Source organism: Pelodiscus sinensis, chromosome 1 (assembly GCF_052426305.1).
Source record: "Pelodiscus sinensis isolate ZL-2025 chromosome 1, ASM5242630v1, whole genome shotgun sequence".
NCBI lineage: Eukaryota > Metazoa > Chordata > Testudines > Trionychidae > Pelodiscus > Pelodiscus sinensis.
Window position 1 is genome coordinate 135,999,013 of NC_143052.1, and position 21,793 is coordinate 136,020,805.

At 49.8% G+C, this 21,793-nt stretch overlaps 1 long non-coding RNA gene across 1 annotated transcript; it reads right to left on the minus strand.

Annotated features, from left to right (window-relative positions):
* Positions 1-1,349: 1,349 nt before the first annotated feature.
* Positions 1,350-21,290, minus strand: LOC149525639 (uncharacterized). Its single transcript, XR_016347511.1, has 3 exons — positions 21,175-21,290; positions 20,165-20,311; positions 1,350-1,795 (listed from the first exon to the last, which is right to left on the minus strand). It is a non-coding gene; the product is annotated as an uncharacterized LOC149525639 (long non-coding RNA).
* Positions 21,291-21,793: the final 503 nt, after the last annotated feature.

Here is a 21,793-nt window from a genome sequence, read left to right on the forward strand (position 1 = left end):
CCAACAACAGGACATCCACCTGCAGCCCACCACCCTCCTGGAGAAGCGAGTTGCCATCGCCATCTGGAAGCTGGCCACCCCAGACAGCTACTGTTGCTGGGCAACCAATTCGGTGTGGGAAAGTCCACCATTAGGGCCCTCCTCATAGAGGTAAAGGACTCCCACCCCTGCATGGACTGCAGCCTGATCGTCCTGGAAAGGGAAACCCTAGGGAAAGGGGGTGGGGATAGGAGGTGGACGGGGGGAAGCCATCCTGTTGTGCCATCCTGCCCTCAAACAAACTTGCTTTGGGTTGGAGGGAGGTGGGGGTGGCTCATAGAGGGTGGGTCCTGGGGTGTTTGCGATGGGAAGGGGAATGGGCACCTCCCAAGGGCTCAGGAATGCCCTCTCATTCTGTTTTGTATGTTTGTCTCCATCCGCAGGTTGTGAGGGCCATCAACTCCGTTCTGTTGTGCAGGGTCATCTGCTTGGGAGATCTGGACCCAAATGTTCTAGGATTTGCTGCCCTGGGCTTCCCCAACTGTGGGGGAACGAATGATGGAACCTACATCCAAATCCATGCACCACATTATCGAGCTGTCCAGTACATCAACAGGAAGGGTTGTTTCTCAATGGTACAGCAGGCCCTGGTTGATCAGCATGGACAGTTTACAGACATTTTCGTTGACAGGGTGAACAAAGCCTGTGTCCTCAAACTCCAGGCTCTACCAGAAGCTGGAGGTGGGCACGTTCTTCCCCCAACGATACTTTCACATGGGGGACATGCAGATGCCACTCTGTATTGTCAGGGACACAGCCTACCCACTAATGCCATGGCTTATGAAGCCATTTACCAGCCACCTGGACCCCAGCAAGGACCAATTCAATGCCCACCTCAGCTGGGCCAGAATCCAGGTGGAATGTGCCTTTGGGTGCCTGAACGCGAGGTTCAGGTGCCTCCTGACCCACCTCGATGTGGGGGAGCACAGCATCCCTGAGGTGGTCTCCATATGTTGTGTCTTACACAACATTGTGGAGAGAAATGGGGAGTCCTTCCTACCGGGGTGGAGGCCGGAGGCTGAATGGGAAAGGAGGGCCTTTGAGCAGCCCAGGACAGCTGCCATCCTCCAGGCTCATCAGTCGGGGGTGTGTATCCAGGAGACCTTGAGAGAAATTTTCTCAGGGACCCTAGTAACTCTCTCCAGGGCCTCCTCACTAGGGAACTGTGACTTGCTTCACTATACCTTTCCCATCACAACCCTTCCCTTCCCTGAAGGCTGAATAAACACACCTGTTTTGATTTGAACAAAACAAACTTTGTATTTTTTACAATAAAATAAACTGGGGAGGAGGGGGTCTGAGAACCTGGATAGGGAGGGAGAAAGAGGACTCAGAGGTTGGAATAGGATGTGGTTCAGCTGGAGGTGCCACCTCCGGTCAACAGACTTCATCAAGCTTGGGGTTGAGTGGGGCCTGAGAAGGGGAGGCTGGAGCGGAATCAGGGATTGCAAGAGGAGGCAGGTGGTCGGGGCATAGGTATCACTTGGGGGGCAGGAGCAGGGACAGGAGCCAGATTTGCCCTCATTTCCTAGCTGATAGCAGACGTTGTTGCCATACTGCACAAACTGGTCCCACATGAGGGTCCACCACTCGGTGGCCTCCTGGGCCTTCTGGGTCAGGGTTTGCTGCATGTTGTGCAGGTTGCCCATGTGCTGCCTCATAACGTCCTTCTGGACCCTTGAGTGCTTGCAGCTCCCTCGGGGTTGGGCGGCTGCCTCGGCTGGCAGGGATCACCCCTCTGCAACAGCTGGTCTGGCTGTGGAGAATAAAGAGGAAGAGGCAGTCAGTCATCCACGCAGACACTGTCTGGCTACGTCTATATTGGCAAGATTTTGCACAAATACTTTTAATGCAAGAGTTTTTGTGTTAAAGTATTTGCGCAAGAGAGCGTCTACACTGGCATGTGCTTTTGCGCAAAAGCATCCATGCCAGTGTAGACGCTCTCTTGCACAAGAAAGCTCCGATGGCCATTTTAGCCATCAGACTTTCTTGCATAAGAAATTAACATTCCTGTCTACACTGGCCTCTTGTGCAAGAACAGTTGTGCAAGAGGGCTTATGCCTGGGCGGGAGCATCAGAGTATTTGTGTAAGAAGCACTGATTTTATACATTAGAACATCAGTGTTCTTGTGCAAGTACTCGCGGCCAGTGTAGACAGCCTCCCTGAGGCTGTGCCTTTCTTCGTGAGCTGCGACCAACAGTCCTTGGCCTAGAAAACAGGGAGGTTCCAGGAGCAAGGCCATGTGTAGCCTGCACAATGGGCTCTGCCTCACAGGGGTCTGAGGTGCCCAAGGGACCACGCTTCCCGCTCTTCCCTGTCCCATGGACAAGCAGGCAAGGGAAGTGTCTGGCCCCCGTGGGATCCGCTGGGAGGGAGAGGGGCCTGGAGCAGCCTGGCCTTCCATGGGGCCCGAACACAGATGTGTTCCTGGCAGCACTGACCACGGGAGCGGGTGGTGCCTCGTGCAGGCAGGAATGCCCATGTGCTGTGTGTGGCATTCCTCGGTCTGTGTGGGGTCGTGTGTGTACCCGTGTACCAGCCTGCTTCCAGCGGTGGCAGGTGGTGGGAGGGCATCGCCCCTGGGCTCTCACGTGTGTGGGGCCTCCCCTGAGCCTGTAAGCAGGAGGCTGGGGGTGCTCCGGGGCTGCCTCCTGAGGCCATGTGGTGCAGACTGGTTCCATGTGCATGGACTGCAGCATGATGTCCAGGCTGAGCAATGATCACACACCACACCCCTTGTTATGCTTAAACAAAGCCCACGATCTCTTACAGTGGCAAAGGCAGTATGCGCATTTACTGAGAATACAACTGTTGCATATGCTTTTCAATCATTCACATACAAACACCATACACAAACACACGCAGTCCCACCAGACGATGTCATAGTTACCAGTCCAGAGTCTCTATCAATCTAGTGGTCAGCTAGATTGAACACAGAGGAGGAGCAGGGCCTTTGTCGGTCAATCAATCCAATGCTTCTCTGGAGTTGGTGGCAAGATGAACCCGAAGTCCCATAGCAAGGCATCCTGCTTCTATAATCCTCTTCTCTATGGATTTCACTGTGTTAGTCTGTGACCAGGTACTGTTATCTTTTGATGTTGACATTCATTCCTAAAGTATCTCGAAAGGCTCATCCTGTCCTGGTTTTAATCAGTTGTTTTCAGGGCTGGCCGCCCTTCACCTTTACAGCTGTCAGTTCTGCCAATCTGATCAATTCTTGACCATGGGTAGGCACTATTGGTTTTTCTGACACCAATATGTTTCTTCAGTCTGTCTTTTACAGTTTGTCTTCACCCCATGTTCTCCCACTTCTCTCTTGATCATCTGGCTCTAACAATGACCTTCACACCCTATCTCATTCATATAAACAGTCTTTCTCACAGAATCCTTCAAAGGTAAATAGCAGTGTTTTATTTTAAGCAAAATCAAAATGAAAACAATTCACATCAAAGACCTGGGCCCTCAATATTTCTAATCTCATTAGCATAGACTCAATACCAAAACTCTGTCTCTTTTCTCACTACACTTTAGAACAAGGAAATATAGGAGATATATACTTAACTAAAAGATTTAACTTACTACAATATTAAATAAGATTATATATTAACTTACATTACTACATTACTAAACCTAAACTACAAATATAAAAAAGAATAAAATTTTCAATCCTAACGCCCTGCGCCCGCCTCTCCTGCCCTGTGCATGTGACAAACCTGGAGCACTCATCTGATGATCCCTCCCTGCCATCAGAGGATGCCTAGGAGATCTCCAGGGCCTGGGGTACCAGCTCCAGGGTGAGGGTGAACTCGCTGGCCGTGTTCTCCTCCTCCTGCAGCTGCAGTTCCTCCTCCCCCTCCTCATCATCATCAGGGAGCTCCAGGAGAGTGATGACGAGACTTGAGCCCCAAGTCCACCACCACGGGTGGGGAAAGAGCTTCACCACTCCCCAGGATTTGGTGGAGCTCCTGGAAGTAGGGGCAGGAGTGGGGTTCTGCCCAGGAGCAAGAGCTGTGCTCCCTGGCCTTGGTGTACCTCTGGCAGAGCTCTTTTACCTTACCCCAGACCTGTTTTAATGTCTGGGAGTGGGTGTCCCCTCTCACAGGGCCAGCTTTAGGAAGTGCGAGGCCCAGTTCAAACAATTTTGGCGGTGCCTCCCCCGGAATTTTGTTGAGCAAAACAAACCAAAAAACCAAACTACAAACAAATATCACATCAAGTAGATCTGATCAAAATCATATCTATATAATTGAACATTTTCAAAAAAAATGCCATCCTTTATTATGCAAAATTTTATACAAAATTAAATTAGTTCCCTTAAGTGTAGGCCAAATATTTTCAATTGCAAACTATCCAAGTTTTTCAATAAAGTTTAAAATTTGATTTTTAAAAAGTTACCAGAGAGCGTTGCAGTTTTCTGTTACACTGATTTACTTTTTAAATAGCAAAAATGGAGTCTTTGTTAAGAAAATGTCAGTTCTGTGTTCAAATTCCAGGCCTCAGTGATTTCAGCACCAATGATTTCACTAGGTAACATGGTACCTCACCACCATTGCCTCCTTGCACTGGCCTTCAACACATTGCCTGCATGTTGAGTCCAAGGTCAGTCTACACAAGATTTTATCCATGATTTTTGCTTAAGCAATCACTGAGGCAAGACAAGGACTCTCAATTGATTCTAGTCAGCTCTGCCTTTAAACACTGGCTGTAAAGTGTCAGATATAATTGAGGACTCCCAAATAGACTCTACACCACCAGAAATAAAACCTGTTACCAGCTTCTGTGACTTTCAGTTAGATGTGACTCACTATCCTCTGCTTAGTGTTCAAGTTATGGTAGACCCTAAGCCAGGTCATATTCAAGTTCAGGTCTTTAACCTTTTAATCGTACAATATGGATAACAACATTTCATTCTCCCAGCTCCAAGTCTTAAGTGAATTTCAACCCAAAAGAGCCAAAATTGATCACCTTGACACAGCAAGTGTGTCTACTGATCTCTGTGGCAAAGTAGGTTGTCTATATAAATAAGGTCTGCTCCTGTAGCCTTTTCCTACAGTTGATTAACAGATGGCAGTAGATAGCTCATTCAGACCACTGGCTGATAATAGTTAGTCACCCTGGCCAGTCATTAACCATAGTCCTGGACTCACCCTACTCTCCATTGTCTTTATGATTCTCTGATGACCTGTGACAAAAAAGGAGGGTGGAAAGGGAAACTGAAGGGAGAGACCTCTCTAAATTCACCAAAGAGCAGTATTGCCAACCCAAAAAAACACAGGGAACGCCTACACAAAGTTATGAGACTGGTTCACAAATCATAAGATATTTTAAAAATAAAATATGTTGGATTTTTATCAGCCTTTTGTTTCTTGAGTATTTAGGGTTCATGTTTTAAATCTTTCCTCCTTAGCTGTAAGGCCCAGAAGTATAGAGAACTTTTTTTAAATGAAAGCTGAGATTCCTACATAATCAATTGACTCCTGGCCTTTAGAAAAACACCAAGGCTGTGTCTACATTGGCATCCCTTTCCAGAAAAGGGATGCTAATGAGACACTTCAGAATTGCAAATCCGCGGGGGATTTAAATATCCCCTGCGGCATTTGCATTTACATGGCTGCAGCTTTCTTCCGGCTCTGGGTTTTTGCCGGAGAAAAGCGCCAGTATTGACACGATTTTCCGGAAAATAAGCCCTTTTCCGGAAGATCCCTTATTCCTACTTGCAATTCCGAAGTGTCCCATTAGCATCCCTTTTCCGGAAAGGGATGCCAATGTAGACACAGCCCAAATGTTTTGAGACTCATGGTAAAACAATGAAGGAATTCTTGTGAGCCCATGCTTTGCCCACAGTACAGTATAAATTAAAAAAAAAATCTTCTCCACTAAACATCCTAATGAGATACTGCAAATGGTAAACTGAATTCAACAGCTCCTGATATGAACAGGTATCAACCTAGTTTTTCATATTTGAGATGGGTTACCAGGAATCAGACATGACAATATGAAATCTTTCCACTCTCAAGTCAGCATATTCAAAAAGCACCTATAATTTTGATCCATGCATTTATTGTATAGTGAAAGAGAAAGGAGGGGAATAAGTGTAGATAAATGTTTAAATAATAATTTAAAAAAGCCTGAAGGAATTAGGACTGGGCTCCTACATCTCATGTTCAGAACTGACTAGGACACTTATGACCAGATTTTCAAAGGTGTGTAAAGATCAGATACGTATCTTTGACGATCCAAGTTGGCAACTGTCTCTTTAGGAGCTTAATTACCTTTGAAAATCTGAGCTTCGATTTCCAAGTCCAATTTTCAAAAATTACTTTAGTCACTCAAGTGCCTTTGAAAATTTTAACTGGGGACCTAAAGAGACAAAAATAGACAAAAGGCAGGAGATACAGTATTCCTTTTAAAAACGTGTGACATCTATTTTTAGCTAAATTTTATATTATTTTTCTCCCAGGGGCAACTGACCCCTCCAGTCCCCTCACTATGCCACTGCCCCCCCCCCCTCCTGCAGATCTATCCTCTTATGCATGTGCAAGATCTGTGAGAGTCCCATGAATCTTCAGTTAGTGCCTATGGAACCTGCTTCTGGGTGGTGACTCAATGCTGCCACATTCATCTCCAAAGAGGGGGCTTCCCAAAGCAGGCCCTTGCTGCTGACCCCCAAGGCATCCACAGGTCCAGTCTCCTTTCAATGGGCCCACTTCCCATGGCTCATTGATCTTGGATCTGGCTTCTATCCCTTCTCCAAGCCCCATCAGAACTACTGTGCCCTCCTTAGGAAAAGAATAAACAGAAGGATTGGAAATTAACCCGCCCAGTCTTACGTCCCCTAGGCAGGAAATGAGCCATCTACATTAGGTCCCAGCTGTAGTATCATGTCCAGTTCTAGGCGCCACATTTCAGGAAATGTGGAGAAACTGGAGAAAGTCCAAAGAAGATCAATACAAATGATGAAAGGTCTAGAGAACATGAGATATGAGGCAAGGCTGAAGAAATTGGCCTTGTTTACCTTGGAAAAGAGGAGACCAAAGAGAGACATGAGAGCAGCTTTCAAGTATCTAAGGGTATGTCTACACTACCCCCCTAGTTCGAACTAGGGGGGTAATGTATGCATACCGAACTTGCTAATGAAGCCCGGGATTTGAATTTCCCGGGCTTCATTAGCATAAAGCCGGTGCCACCATTTTTAAAAGCCGGCTAGTGCGAACCCCGTGCCGCGTGGCTACACGCGGCACGGACTAGATAGTTCGGATTAGGCTTCCTAATCAGAACTATCTGTACACCTCGTTCCACGAGGCATACAGATAGTTCGGATTAGAAGCCTAATCCAAACTATCTAGTCCGTGCCGCGTGTAACCACGCGGCACGGGGTTCGCACTAGCCGGCTTTTAAAAATGGTGGCACCGGCTTTATGCTAATGAAGCCCGGGAAATTCAAATCCCGGGCTTCATTAGCAAGTTCGGTATGCATACATTACCCCCCTAGTTCGAACTAGGGGGGTAGTGTAGACATACCCTAAAAGAGTATCATAAAGAAGAAGAAGAAGAAAAATTGTTCTGCTTGGCCTCTGAGGTTAGGATGAGAAGCAATGGGCTTAAATTGCAGATATTTAAGACCAGGTTAGACAGACACCTGTCAGGGATGAGCTAGGGCAACTCAATTTTGGAAACCCCAGGGGCCATACTGGTACTTACAGAACATACTGAGGGCCTCAACTCAAGTGTGGTTACATATGCAAACAAATATATACAAATAGCTTCTCTCACACTGACAGGCATGAATACAAAGATTAAGGCAAGACTACACAACACACAGGCCCCATTTAAGTCAGTTCTGCTGATATTAATGAAATGCAATATTTACCCGATTTCTACCCATGTGACAGCACTTTTCATGAGCAATGACAGTCCAAGAATTTAACTACTAAAACACATATCAACAGAAGATCATTACACGGACTACTTTTGTTTTGGCTCCCACTTGCTGGCCACGTGTTGATCCCCACATAAACCCAAACTGCAGCGTGGGGCACAAACAAACTGGCCGTTGGCAGCATACCGCATTATTAATAAATATTTCATAAACCTTTACCTTTTCTCTCTGCTGCCATGTCTCCTCTCCTTGCTCCATCATCTCCCCTGGTGCCTGCTGCCCCCCAACTCCTCACCCTCCTCTGCTGTCCTGATTCCTGCCCTTCTCACTGCCCTCAGCCCTCCTGCAACCTGACCCCCCCTCCACCAGCCCTTCTTTCCCCCCTGTGCCCACTCCTCCAATAGCCCCACTCTGATCATGTGAGCTACCCCTCCTCATCCCCTCTTCTAACACCTCCCTCTACACACCTGCCCTGCCTCTCTCCTCTGGTGCTGGTCCCTTCCCTACAGGTGTCTGCCCTTCTGCTTCACACCCAGAATCCCCTGGCACCTGCACCTTCCCTTAGTCCTGCACCCTCCTGGTGCTCCCCCTTCCCTCACTGCCTCTGCCCCCTTTGTCCTCTTTTTCCCTGATGCCCATCCCCTCACCACTCTCTGCCCCATTCCCCTCCTGCCCCTCTGTGCCCTCACACATGACTTGCTCCATCCCCGCCTTTCTCATGCCCACCCCTCCTTTCAAGCCTTGTCCCAGCACCTTCCCCTTCAGCCTCCAATGCCTTTCCCCTCTCCTCTCCTCTCCTCTCCTCTCCTCTTCTCTCCTCTCCCAGAATCACCCTGTCTCCCCTCCCACTGACACCTCCCCTCCTGCCTTTTCCTGATTGTCTGTACTTGGCCTTCTACCATTTGTCTCTCAGTACCTTCCCCTTTCTTCCTCCTCCCCCTCCGCACAAGCCTCTTCCTCTCTCCCTTTTCCCTCTGTACAAGCCTCTTCCTCCCCCCTCCATTCAAGCCCCTTCCTTTCCCACCCCGTCCAAGCCCCTTCCGCTCCCACTCCCCTACCTTCTGCCGTCTTCCGGGCCGGACTGTGACCCGCGTGCGCCGCAGCGGTGGCCGTGTGGCACTTTTCAGTTTTAAAATCCCTGGCGTGACATCACATCATGCCCGGGTGTCTCCCCATCCACCTGTGAACTGCACGCACAGCAGGAGCAGCCGGCAGCATGCACAGGTAAGGGTGCGGGTGGAGCCAAACCGAGGGAGCAACTTCCAGGTGCAGGGGCGTGGGGCCCCCTTAGGCACGGGGCCTGAATCGGCTGAATCAACTTAAGGCCGGCCCTGCCCTCTCGGCCAGACCCTCGGCCATCCAGCCATAGATGTCCCCATTTCTTCGCCAGGAGCTCGAGGAGGGACAGGATCTCCGCCGCAGACCAGGAGGGCGTTCTTGTTTTTGTGCCCCTGGCTGGGTCCTGGGAAGCCTGGTGATGCTCCCTGTGAGAGTCCTGTGAGAGTCTCTCCCAGGGAGAGTCCTGGGGGGCTTGTGGCTGGGCCATGGATTCACAAGGGAGTGGCAGTCAGAGTCGCATGGTGAAGTGCAGCTCCCAGGTCAGGCTTGGTTCCACGAGGCTTGTTCCAGGTGCCTGCAGCTTTAAGATATTTAAATCCTGGGCTTAATTTGCAACTCCAATCGCCTCATTTGCCTACGTAGCTCGAATTAATGAGCTAGTGTAGACATACCCTAATACCATAGTGGTGGAAGGGGAATTCCAATTGCAGTATATTCATGGTGATATAAAGGCATTTCCCCTGTACTATGGTCACCTTGTCAATAAATGGGGTAACTGAGGAAATGGTAGCAGGGGGTAGCCACCCTCCTAACCTACCCCATTATCCTTGGCCAGGACTGGCCTAGGTTTAACGAGGTGTTCTGGGAAGCCAGTCTCTGGGGTACATCTACGCGGGCAGCCCTAGAAGAGAACCCCATTGGGAGGGACCAAGTTGATACATCAACCAAGGAACCCCCAAGAGAAGGTGGTGAGGGGCAAACAGCCTGGTGGATTTTCCTTGTGATCAGCAAGGTGACACAACTCTGCAGTTTGCCTATGACTTGGTGACCCATGTCAATAGGGCTGTGATGAGCCTCCAGAAACCTGAGCCATGGCCCCATTTTGAGTTGGAAGCAGACAATCTCTACTGGGTGTCCCATGATTGGCAGACCCAGGAGGTCCGATTCCAGCTACTGGTTCCTCACTGCCACTGGAGGGAAATCTTAAAGCTAGCCCATGACATACCCATGGCTGGTCCTCTGGAATAAGACAAGACCTTGGCTTGAATTCTGTCTCTGTTTTATTGGCCCAGGATCTACCAAGAGGTCAGGGACCACTGCCGCTCCTGCCCTCAATGCCAATTGGCTGCAGATGCCGGGGCCCAGAGAGCCCTGCTGGTCCCCCTTCCAGTGGTTGGGACTCCCTTTGAATGTGTTGCCCTCAACCTAATGGGGCCGCTGTCCAGGAATAGAGTGGGGTATTGTTATATCCTCTTCCTTGTAGACTATGCAACCAACTTCCCCGAGGCCATACTGCTGTGAAACACTGGGACCCAGACTATCACCTCTGAACTGGTGAAGATCTTCACCCAGGTGGGGCTTTCCTGGGAGTTGCTGACAGACCAGGGGACCAATTTTGTTTTCCAGCTACTTTGTCAGGTGTGTGCCCTATTGAGCATACAGAAGTTACAGACATCGGTATATCATCCCCAAAATGAAGGGCTGGTCGAGTGGTTCAACTGAACCTTAAAGGGGATGTTGAGGAAGATTCCTCCTACCAATATGCAGCAGTGGGACCAACTCCTCCCGCCCTTGTTACTGGCTATCTGGGAGGTGCTCCGAGCCTCCACCCACTTTTCACCATTAGAGCTCCTTTATGGACGTCAGCCCCATGGGGTGCTCAATTTGATGTGGGAGGCCTCCTCCCCCACCCCCACCCCCACCCCAACCCCAAAAGGGCCTGCTTCAGTATGTTTTACAACTCCAGGAATGTCTGGTCCTGGCTCAAGAAAACATTAAGGCTACCCAGGGGACCCAGGAAAGATACTATAACCGGAAGACCAGGGAAAAATCTTTGAGCTCGGGGACTGGATGCTTCTACTTCCTTTAGAGGAATTGAGGCTTATGGCCTGATGGCAGGGCCCATATGAGATCATCTGCCGGATGGGCCTGGTTACTTACGAGGTCCACCAGCCCGATCGAAAGAAGAAACAGCAAGTTTATCACATCAACTTTCTGAAGCCATGGCGAGCACATGAAGGGTTACTCATCAACCCCAGTCCCCAGAGCCGGTATAGGGACCCCAGGTACTGGAGTCAGCCAAGGAGGAAGGACCGCAGCTGGGCGACGCACTGTCTGAAGGTCAGTGGAAGAAGGCTCAAAAATTGTTAGAAGCTTTTAAGAACACCTTTACCACATGTCCCAGCTGGACGACAGTCATAGATAGCCCATTCCATTCAGTCACCTCGTGGTCAAGTACAGTAATTACTCATTTAACATGTGCCCACTTAACACGTTTTTGAAATAGTATGATTTTTGGGTGGAACATTTTTCGAATAACACGACCGTCCCTGAAATAACACGAAAATAATCAAGTGGTGGACTACTTCGCATTGTGGGATAAATCAGTGAAAACAGTGGTAATACGCATGAGCGGATGAATACATGTGGTCACAGCGCTCCTCCGCTCACTCATGTGTTTATCTTTGTTTTAACAAACCGAGGCGACTTGTGTTGCTAGATATCTAATGTTCACGACCCAGCACCAACAAAAAATTGACTTCACCTCCACCACCTTAAACGCAACCCCCACTTTTTCCATTATTTTTAATAGGAAAATTGACCCTGCATGGCATGTTTTCGCTTAGCACGAACATTTTCAGAAACACATGTAGTGTTAAAAGAGGAATTACTGTAGAGCGAGAAGGGAACTGCCCCCTATTGAGACAGATGAAAGAGACCGTGGAGAATGAAGTCCTGACTATGTTGGACCTAGGAGTAGGTTGGACCTAGGACCTAGGATTGAGAGGTCCACAAGTGAGTGGAGGAGCCCTCTGGTTCTTGTCCCAACGCCCGATGGCAGTATTTGGTTCCGTATCTACTTCCATAAGGTCAAAGCTATCTCAAAGTTCAATGTTTACCCGATGCCCCAAACAGAAGAACTGCTAGACTGTCTTGGAAAGGCACATAACTTACCACCCTGGACCTGTCCAAAGAACATTGACAGATCCCCTTGAATCAGGGGTCCTCGGAGAAGACGGCGTTCTCCACTCCCTCGGACCTGTTTCACTTCATCCGGATGCCTTTTGGCCTTCATAGGGCCCCAGCTATATTCCAGAGGACGATGGACCAACTACTGAGCCCCCATGAAGCCTATGCAGTGTCCTACATAGACCAGTGTTTCCAAAAGTGCTCTGCAAAAGCACTTCGAGAAACACATTAACTGGCCACCCTGGTTTATTCATTTACTAGCTCCGCAGCCATGGATCCTCCCATTGGCTATGTTTTGCTCTTTGCAGCCATGAAGCATAAGGGAGCTGTTGTCGACCGATCTGCGTCTTGACTCGCACGCTGTGCTGATGATCAGCTGAGCCGGCAGGGCGTAGCTATTTTTATTTTAATGAAGCTAGGGATATTTAAATCCCTGCTTCATTGACTATGTTGGGTAGCCTATTTTACATGCCTCTGTTGGCAGAGGCATGTAATCTAGATGTACTCTCTTGGTGCAGATGGGAGGGCAAAGGTCAGGGGATACCCTTGCGGCAGACCCACAGGAAAATCCCTTGGTGCACCTGAATAAGGTGCCAGGGAGTAGGAGTTTTCATTTGCACATAGTGTGATGGCTTGTGGGGGTAATACTTGTTCTAGACCTCAGTCATTCAAACTAAATTGCTTGTAAAAGGTTAAATCCAGATGCATTGGGTATCCAGTAAGTGTTGGCAGGGAGCTAAGAAAGCCAGCGGGAAGAGAGAAATGTGAGTTGAGATTTGATTTGAAAAACAAGTTCTACCTGCCTCAGTCTTTATGTGAGTTCAGAGCAAGAGCTGAGGGTGAGGTGAAGGAAACCAGAAATCTGACATGGATTTTCAGTAATATCCATGTCTAGAAAGGATTGATCTTCGGAACAATAGGTATGTAAGCGAACAGGGAATGTTTAGTTGGTCACAATTAGGTACTTTTCTTTATTTTCTGCTTTGTGAATTCCTCTGTTCTAATTCATATATATCCCTCCCCACCCATTGTGAATTGTAACATTTTATACTGAACCCAAAGAAGCAATTCTCTGTACTTTTAATTTGCCTTTTAAAATTTACTCTGTAACACAGTGGTCACCAACCAGTAGATCGGGATCTACTGATAGATCTTGGAACCTTTGACAGGTGATCCTGAGAGGTTGGGCTGGGAGGCTGTCAAGAGCTGGCACTTCATCTGCCCCTCTCAGCACTGCCGTGCTGCTCCTGCCCTCTGCCTTGGAAGTGCTCCTGACTCCTGGGAGCCTCCTGCTTGCTATGCAGAGCAGAGGAAGAAGAGAAGGGGAGTGTTGATGTTAGGGTATCCCTCCCTCCACCCTGTACCCCATCTCCACAGAGCAGAGGGGGGCAGGTGTAGAAAGTTTTCTGGCCTCCTTTGGGAGTGGTGCAGGGCTAGGATAGGGTGAGCCTGCGTTAGCAGCACTGTACCACCAACCAGAAATCACCTGAGATAAGCAGTGCCCAGCTGGAGCCAGCATTCCAAACCCCAGGCCCAGTTCTGAACCTTTTCTGCCCCCCAAACTCCTGCCTGCAGCCTGATAAAAGTGAGTGAGGATGGAGGAGATCCTGGATTGCACTTAAATTCAAAAAGTGATCTTGTGCTTAAAAAGGTTAGGGACCACTGCTGTAACACCTACCAACAAACATGCTTTACCAAATATATCTTCTCTGGATTTTTACTAAAATCACCTTTTTCAGACTATGATGCTATTCCTGTGTCCTAGAAGGCAGGAGGTTTTCTGAGTGCACATGGCTGAGACTGAAGGTCAGCTGTTAGGAATTTACAGTTTGTTTTCAAGGTCTCTCCTGTGGAGGAGATAAAGGTCTTGGGGTTACACTGCAGGAAGAAATTCCTAAGTGCATCTTCCTGCGCTGTGAAGGGGTTTATGCATGTGGGTGACAGCAGCACACCAGCAAAGGTCAGGGAATCCATGACCTCGAGGAGCTATTTTCTAGAGAAGCCTTAGTGGCAGGGTATTTTAAAGTCATTTGTGGGCTCCCAACTGCTGCATTCAAAGTGCCTTGAGACCTGGCCATACTATGTATTGGGCAGGTGTGATTTGGGGAAGGCACTGAGGGGGGGAAGCAAATATTTTAATAATGGTCACTCATTTCCAAAGGCTGTGTTCACCCATGCAGATATTTCTCTGCTTAAGGTGAGCAGGGAAGGAAAGGAAGGTCATTTACTGCAGGTTCCAATCAGGACTATATAAGGTTTCTCCTTGCCCTTCTCACAGTTCTGAGGGAATGTCAGTCCTCAGGGGTCAAATACCCCATTTGCTTTCACTCTAATCCGAGGAGAAGGGTGGCCCAGCAGAAGCATAACAGCAGTTTTCACTGCACAATTTATGTGAAAGGAAGGGGGAGTCTTTCCTGCCAGCCTGGATGGCTGAGGCTGAGCGCATGGCTGGCCAGTATGCGCAGCTCCTCACCGATGCCTTCCGGGAGGCCCAGCGGGGGGCTGTCCAGATCCAGGAAGCCCTGCAGGAGAGCTTCCAGGTGGAGGAGGACTGAACTCTCCCTGCAAGCCCTACTGGGGCCTTCTTCCACCCTCCCCTCCTTCCCCCTTTCTAACGTAAATTAAAAATATCTGTTTTGCCAAAAAAAACCCTCTGTTTATTGTACATAACTGTGATGGGGGGAGGGAGGAATGAGAGTGGGAGAGGGGAGAGGGAATCCTGGGAGGAGAGAGCTGGAAGGGGGAGGAAAAGCTCAGGGATGGGGGTCCTGCTGGCTCTCCCATCTCGCAGCACTGTGGGTGCAGAGGCGTCAGGAGGGAGTGGGTGTGGAGGGCAGGACAGGAGGGACGGGCGGTGTGGAGGAAGCAGAAGGGGAAGCAGGAGTGGGAGGAGGAGCGAGAGCTGGGGCGGCCGCAGGAGCTGAAGCAGGAGGCGGCAGGAACCTGTCCACCAAGGTCTGGAGGTGACCTCTGAGGGCACGGCCCTGCTCCTCCAGTACCTCCAAGCTCTGCTGCTGCAGCCACAGGTCCTCCCGGACCCAGTGGTCCTGGGTGCAGAGCTGGTGCTCCAGTAGCCGCAGGTGCCGCCGCTGGTAGTCCTCCAGGTTCCTGGTGTGCCTTCTGGCCTGGGTGTCTGTTGCAGGTGAAGTGGTGTGCCCTACAGTCCCAGGTGCTGAGGCTATGGTGAAACAACAGCAGTGGTCAGTTCTTCCTGGGGACATGGTGGATGAAACCCAGCCCCCCTCTGCAAGTCGAGGTCGGCATGTGGGTAATGGGCCAGGGCCCCTGCATGACACCCAGCTGCTGCTCCACGGTGGGCAAGGCCCAGGCGCACAGTTCCTGGGCTCCCTCCCCGCCCACCCCCTCATACACATGCGGGGAGCATGATGGCACTCACATGTGGAGCCCTCCCAGGCCTCAGACGACACAGCCGATGTGCTCTGTGGGATGCCTCGGAGGTCCTGGGCAGGCTCCCTGCAGGCTCCTGGCTCTTGGTATCCCTTTCTCCTCCTCCGTGTCAGGGACGGCGGCCTCTGACCTGGGGTCGATCACCACCCAGGGAGCATGGATGGCGTGAGACCCCAGGATGTGGTCCAGGGCCTCATGATGAGGGCATACCTCCGGGTTGGCCCCTGGTTGGGAGGCTCTGGAGTTGGCCTGCCGCAGGTCCTTTATTTTGCAGCATATCTGCTCCCGGGTCTGCATTTGGCCTCTGGTGGCCAGCCTGGCAGCCATGCGGCTGTAGACGGCCGCGTTCCTGTGGCTAGTGCGGAGATTGTGGATGTTGGAGGCCCTCCCCCCAAACCTTGATGAGGTCCATGATCTCCACACTAGACCAGGCGGGCACCTGCCTTTTGCGGCCCTGGGCAGGCTCCTGGGAACTGCCAGCCTGGTCCTGGGAAGAGGCGGAGGGCTGGGTGGCAGCAGGTGGCTGGCTCATCCTGTGCCAGGTGCAGGGTCTGCTGGCTGGGTGCTGGCAGGCTTGCAACTGGCACAAGCACTGTAGCCAGACCATGCCCCTTTAAGGGCTCCGGGGCCAGGAGGGGGGCAGAAGAGTTTCCCTGGTTTGGCCCAGAGTGGCCACCAGGGCAAGCTGGGAAGGGCTAGCCTCCAACTAGTTCGAATTAAGTGGCTACACAGCCCTTAATTCGAACTAGGCGTTAGTCCTCGTAGAATGAGGTTTACCTAGTTCGAATTAAGCGCTCCGCTAGTTCGATTTAAATTCAAATTATCGGTTTGTATGTGTAGTCTCTATTAAAGTTAACTCAAGCTAATGGCTGTTAGTTTGAATTAACTTTGTAGTGTAGACATACCCTAAGTGCTTTGCCAGTGTGGACACCATGAAAGTTACAGTGCTGGAGGTTGATTTACTGCACAGTAACTTGCCAGTGTAGACTTGTTTAATAGTTTGAAGCAGAACTTGTGAGGAGATTAACACATCTCCTTGGATTTGGTGACTTTACCCCATGAGCTTGCTCTGCTTGTGTTTCCAGTCCCAACTTTCATGTGCAGATACAAACACAGGCTGGGTTGGCTTTTAGGCCATAGTGGCACACTAGGATTTCCTGCTGAGTGTGTCCATTTTGGCAGATGAATCCTTTTCACAGACAGACACGTGGCCTGGCATTTATTAAAGCCCAGAGTGTTTGCCTGGACTCAGATTGCCAAGTGACCCATGTCACAACATTGCTAGCAAATAGACAGAAAAGTGTGTGTGTGTGGGGGTGACCAATTCTCTCTTCAAGGTGCCAGTCCACGTTCCCACCCAGAACCAGCAGCCTGGCCTGCTAAACCCACGGTTGTGAGTTCAATCCTTGCTGTGGCTATTTAGGGATTTGGAACAAAAATTTGTTAGGGATGGTACTTGGTCCTGCTGTGAAGGCAGGGGAATGGACTCCATGACCTTTCAAGGTCCCTTCCAGTTCTAGGAGATAGGCAATCTCCCCCCCCCCCCCCCCCAAAAAAAAAAAAAAAAAAAGAGTCCTGCACTTGGGACAGAAGAATCCCCAGCATTGTTACAGGCTGGGGACTAGTTGGCTAAGTAGCAGTTCTGCAGAAAAGGAGCTGAGGATTACAGTGGACAAGACGCTGGATATGAGTCAACAGTGTGCCCTTGTAAGCAAGAAGGTTAATGGCATAATGGGTTGCATTAGGAGGAGCATTGCCAGCAAATCCAGAGAACTGATTATGCTCCTTTAATCGGCTCTATTGAGGCCACATCTGGAGTATGTGTCCAGTTCTGGGCCCCCAACTATAGGAAGGATGTGGATGCATTGGAGAGGGTCCAGCAGTGGTTGACCAAAATGATTAAGGGGTTGTAGTATATGACCTATGAGGAGAGGCTGAGGTATTTAGGTTTGTTTAGTCTGCAGAAGCGAAGGGTGAGGGGGGATTTGATAGCAGCCTTCAACTTCCTGAAAGGAGGTTCCAAAGAGGCTATATAAAGGCTGTTCACAGCCAGAGAGATGCCACCATCTCCTCACAGTCTGTTGGTGGGTGGGAGTGAGGCTGCCCGGAGGAAACTAGGCTGCCACCAACTTCCATTTCCAATGGGACAGAAGCTGACATGCAACATGGCTGCCTCTGCATGGCTGAGGGGACTGGACAGACTGAAGTAAGGAGGTGGGGGCAGGAAGGGAGCAGAGCACTGGAAGGACAGGGAGGTAGAATTAGGGGTTGCAAGGGAACGGGGAAGGCAGTGTGGGGGCAGGAGGGAAAAGCAGTGAGTGGTACTGGGTCTGGAGCTGGGGGTTGGGAAGGAAGGGTGGGAAGGGAGAGGGCTCTGAACAGGGTAGCAGGAAGAAGGGATAGGGAGTGAAGTGGTGAAGGTCTGGAGTTGGGGGGGGAGTAAAAGTGAGAGGGGGCAGGGGCTGGATCAGCCCCAACACTGGCCACAAGGGAAAATCTGAGTCAGCTCTGCCCTCCCAGAGGCTCTCTCTGCACTGTGCACTGATTTCAAAATAACTTTAAAATACCAGGCTTCTTACTCCGACTCCTGTAACCCTCAGTTCACAATGAGTAAGGGGAAGAGTGTCTTCCTTCAACTGCATGCTGTGTAGATTGTGCCAAAAGCTTAGTTATTTCAACTTCAGCTACACAATTAATGTAGCTGAAGTTGCTCAGCTTCATTTAACTTTGCCCCGCAGTGCAGACGTAACCAGAGGCCAGTACCCAGGGTAGTAGCCAATGGTGTTCATAGCTGTTTCAGTACAAATGAACCATAAGTCCCCTGCTGGATGACAGTTTGCTCAGGGTTTCTGGGTACCAGCCCCAAGTTACTGAGCTGTCTGAAATACTAAGCAGGGAAGGTTTCTCTAAGCCAGTAATTCACACTGGTATTTCTGAGGACCAGCTTCAATGTCAGTTTCTCAGGCTGGTGCAGCAGCACATTAGGCTCCCCTGAACCAGCTACCGCTGAGCAGTTCAGTGCCCTGTGTGATGGGGTGAGGTCACAGAAGACCCTTTGTGGGGGCTTCCCAGGGTGCTGACAAAGCCACTGCCACTTGCCTTCCTGCTCCCTGGGGCTTCTCACCACCCTGTGCTCCAGGACTAGCTTCCTGGTCTCCCCTAGCCACAACACCAAGCTGAGATCACTGCCCCTCCACCCCACCAAGAAGCAGTACAGACACAGAAACTCTTCAGATCTAGGGAAAATGCAGTTTAGGGCCCAGCTTCCCAAAGTCTGCCACCCCCATCCCACCGGTGCTCAGCCTGCCTGGGCTTGGGACACTACTTGGCAAAGATCCTGCAGCTCCCTCTGTGCTGACAGCATGAGAGCAGCCCTGACACTGGGCAGAGGGAGCCTTGGGGGAAAAGAAACCAACGTGGCCATGAGAGGCAGATACAGCACTTCAGCCATGCAGCTCCTGCTGGTCGGGTCTCACTCAACTCCAGCTGGGATTCAAAGCTTCTCTGCTCCAGCAGGAACCCTGGCAGAGGGAGGCAGGGATCTTGCAGGACAAATCTTCCTGCTGAAAGAGCTTCCAGTGCCCTTGGGCACAGGGCATTACACACTGACTGCCCCTCCCCCCCCACATGCTGGATTAAACCCATCACTTTGCACTTGCAAAAAGGTACTGGGTCCAGTGAGTGAATGGGAGGAAGGAGCTGAGACTTGACCCTTGGAGCTTTGGCATTCTGAACCAAACAGACATTTCTGTTGTGACCCGAATTAATGATGTATCCATTGGATCTAACACTCTAAAGTGAGGCCTGGCCAAGGATCTGTGCCCCTGGAGAGGGTTGATTCTAGTTGGTGCTTGGTCCCACCCTCTCGAACGTCCTTCCACTTCTGTGACACACATTCTCAGATCCCACAACACTGACAGTTTCCAGAGAAACTGAGCTGTCCAGACACCTACAGAGATGCCTTCCTGCCCTTTCTCATTGTGTGCAGCACAGCGTGGGTCTTCTCTAGTGCCCCACCAGAAATCTGGGTTTGGCTGGGTGCCAGGAAAGTCACCACATTTAGATTATTTTAGGAACGATGACAGAGCAAATCCCAGAGTCCTGCAGCCTCCACAGGGAGCATCCTGCCAGCCACCCTTCTTCTTTGCAAAAGTGGGATTCAGCTCAGATGCCCCGCTGACCATTGCCATGGGTGAACGGCCTGGGGAGAGGGGTGATCCCGCAAGCAGGTTGGTCCCAGGCCATTTAGGACTTTCAATCAACACCTCAGTTTCCACTCCAAGAGGCAGCCACTGTAGGCTCTGCAGTGCTGCTGGAACATGCTCCCAGTGAGATGCCCCACTCAGTGAGTGATCCTCTGCATTCTGCACTTGCCGCGATGTCTGAATAGTGTCAAGGTGCAGCCCCATTCAGACATTACTTCAAGAGCCTAATCTAAGCTAACCATTGAGGGGTAACAGTGGCAAAGGCCCACCCTGAAAGGGAAAGTGAGAATCTCAGGCCAGACACAGATGGGAAAAAGCCGACTGTAAAAGTTACCATCCTAGTTCCAGTTCACCCAGCTCCTGGGGCAATACATAGGACACTTACCTGCTGTCTCCTACATTCTGAGGAGAAGAAGCCAAAGCACTGGAGAGCAAAGATGTCCCTTAATCACCAGCCTTGTTTCTCCCCATCCCTCCTTGCTGCACCAAATCTTTGCCAGGGCTTCTCAGTGTCTCACAAGTGACAACAAAGCTGTGGAAGAGGAATATATAGATTCAGAGGCTGGTATCAGCTGTGGAAAGGAGCCAATAGCAAACCCACCTGCCTTTTTAGTTATCAGTGGTTTGATCTGTGATTTTGAGCAGCTGAAACAGCCAGTAAAAGTTGAAAGCATCAAACATCACCATATGTGAGTGATGGGACCCCTCCTGACATCAGGTTTGCCTGCATCTCAGATGATCCAGTTACCCCCAGTCTCCGGTGGGGGAAGGAAAAAGTGCTGTACAAACTGTGCCTGTGCTGTATCTCACCCTGGTAGTTTTTATATTGTGTTAAACATCAATTGGGAGATGTTAGAGGCTAGGAATTTTCTGAAGGAGGGACAAGACCCCCTGTGTGAAAGGTGATCATTTCAAGGCCAAATCCTGGCATAGCACATGGCATATTGTAGAGAAGAACAAGTCACTAGAACCAGATTGTGCCACTCAGGTCAGCTGTTGTAGGAAAGGAATTACTTCAGCCCCATCTGTAATATTGGTAATTCTTAGTGCTTTCTGCAAAGTCCATGACTACCCTTGGCAGCTGTAGTTTGTGAGGTTTCCTGCCTAGAGCATGATCCTTAGTGGCAGAGGGGGAGTTCAGGGCTTCTTAAACAGGCCAATGCCCCTCTCTTGCAGTAGAAGGCTGCCATGCACAAGCCACACCCATTGGAGCTGTCAGCAGGGTAAGGGCTCCTTGGAAACAAATGTGCTTGATCAATGTGAATCAGAGAGGAAAGGAAGGGGCACAAAGCAAGGGGCACATAGCACAGAACAATGACCGGCTGCTCCACACCAACCTGAGACTCTGAACTGTTACAAATACTTTGACTGAGTGAAAGATCTTCATTTCTTTACCTTTGTAAAGAGTCCCTCATGCTGCTCTTTCTGTGTGTTCCCAGCCTTGACCTGTTCCTCCTTCAGATCTATCCTTTAGACACAGCTCAGTTGTGATTAGGGCAAAACACAGTGGCATCATACACAATATTCCACACAGAGATCTTGTTCTGATATGATTATGACATAATGCTGATGTATTTCAAAGGAGATAGGTCATGTGAGGTACCAGTGAAGAGGTTATGATTTGCTAGGCATGCTTATTCCATTTGTACACACGTAGGATTTTTGCATCTGAAGTTAGGAATATTGTCTCTGCATCTATAGAGCATGCATTTACAGCTGTAGGAACAGCCACTCTGCAAAATGCAACTTGTGTAGGAGTCTCCCTGAAAAGGGCCAATAGAGAGAATAATAGGTCTTAGAAGATGCGAGTCACTCACTGATAAGCCTTTCAGGTGATGCATCATACAGCCTTTGAACTGTAACTGCAAGGCCATGTGATCAAATCACTTGATTTTGGACTCCATGATAATTCTACTCACTGAGAAAGGGGATTAAACTTGGAAAGAAATTATTCTCGTTATGTACAAAAATTATTTAAGGCAGGTGTTATGTTACTGGATTTTAAGGGGAGCAT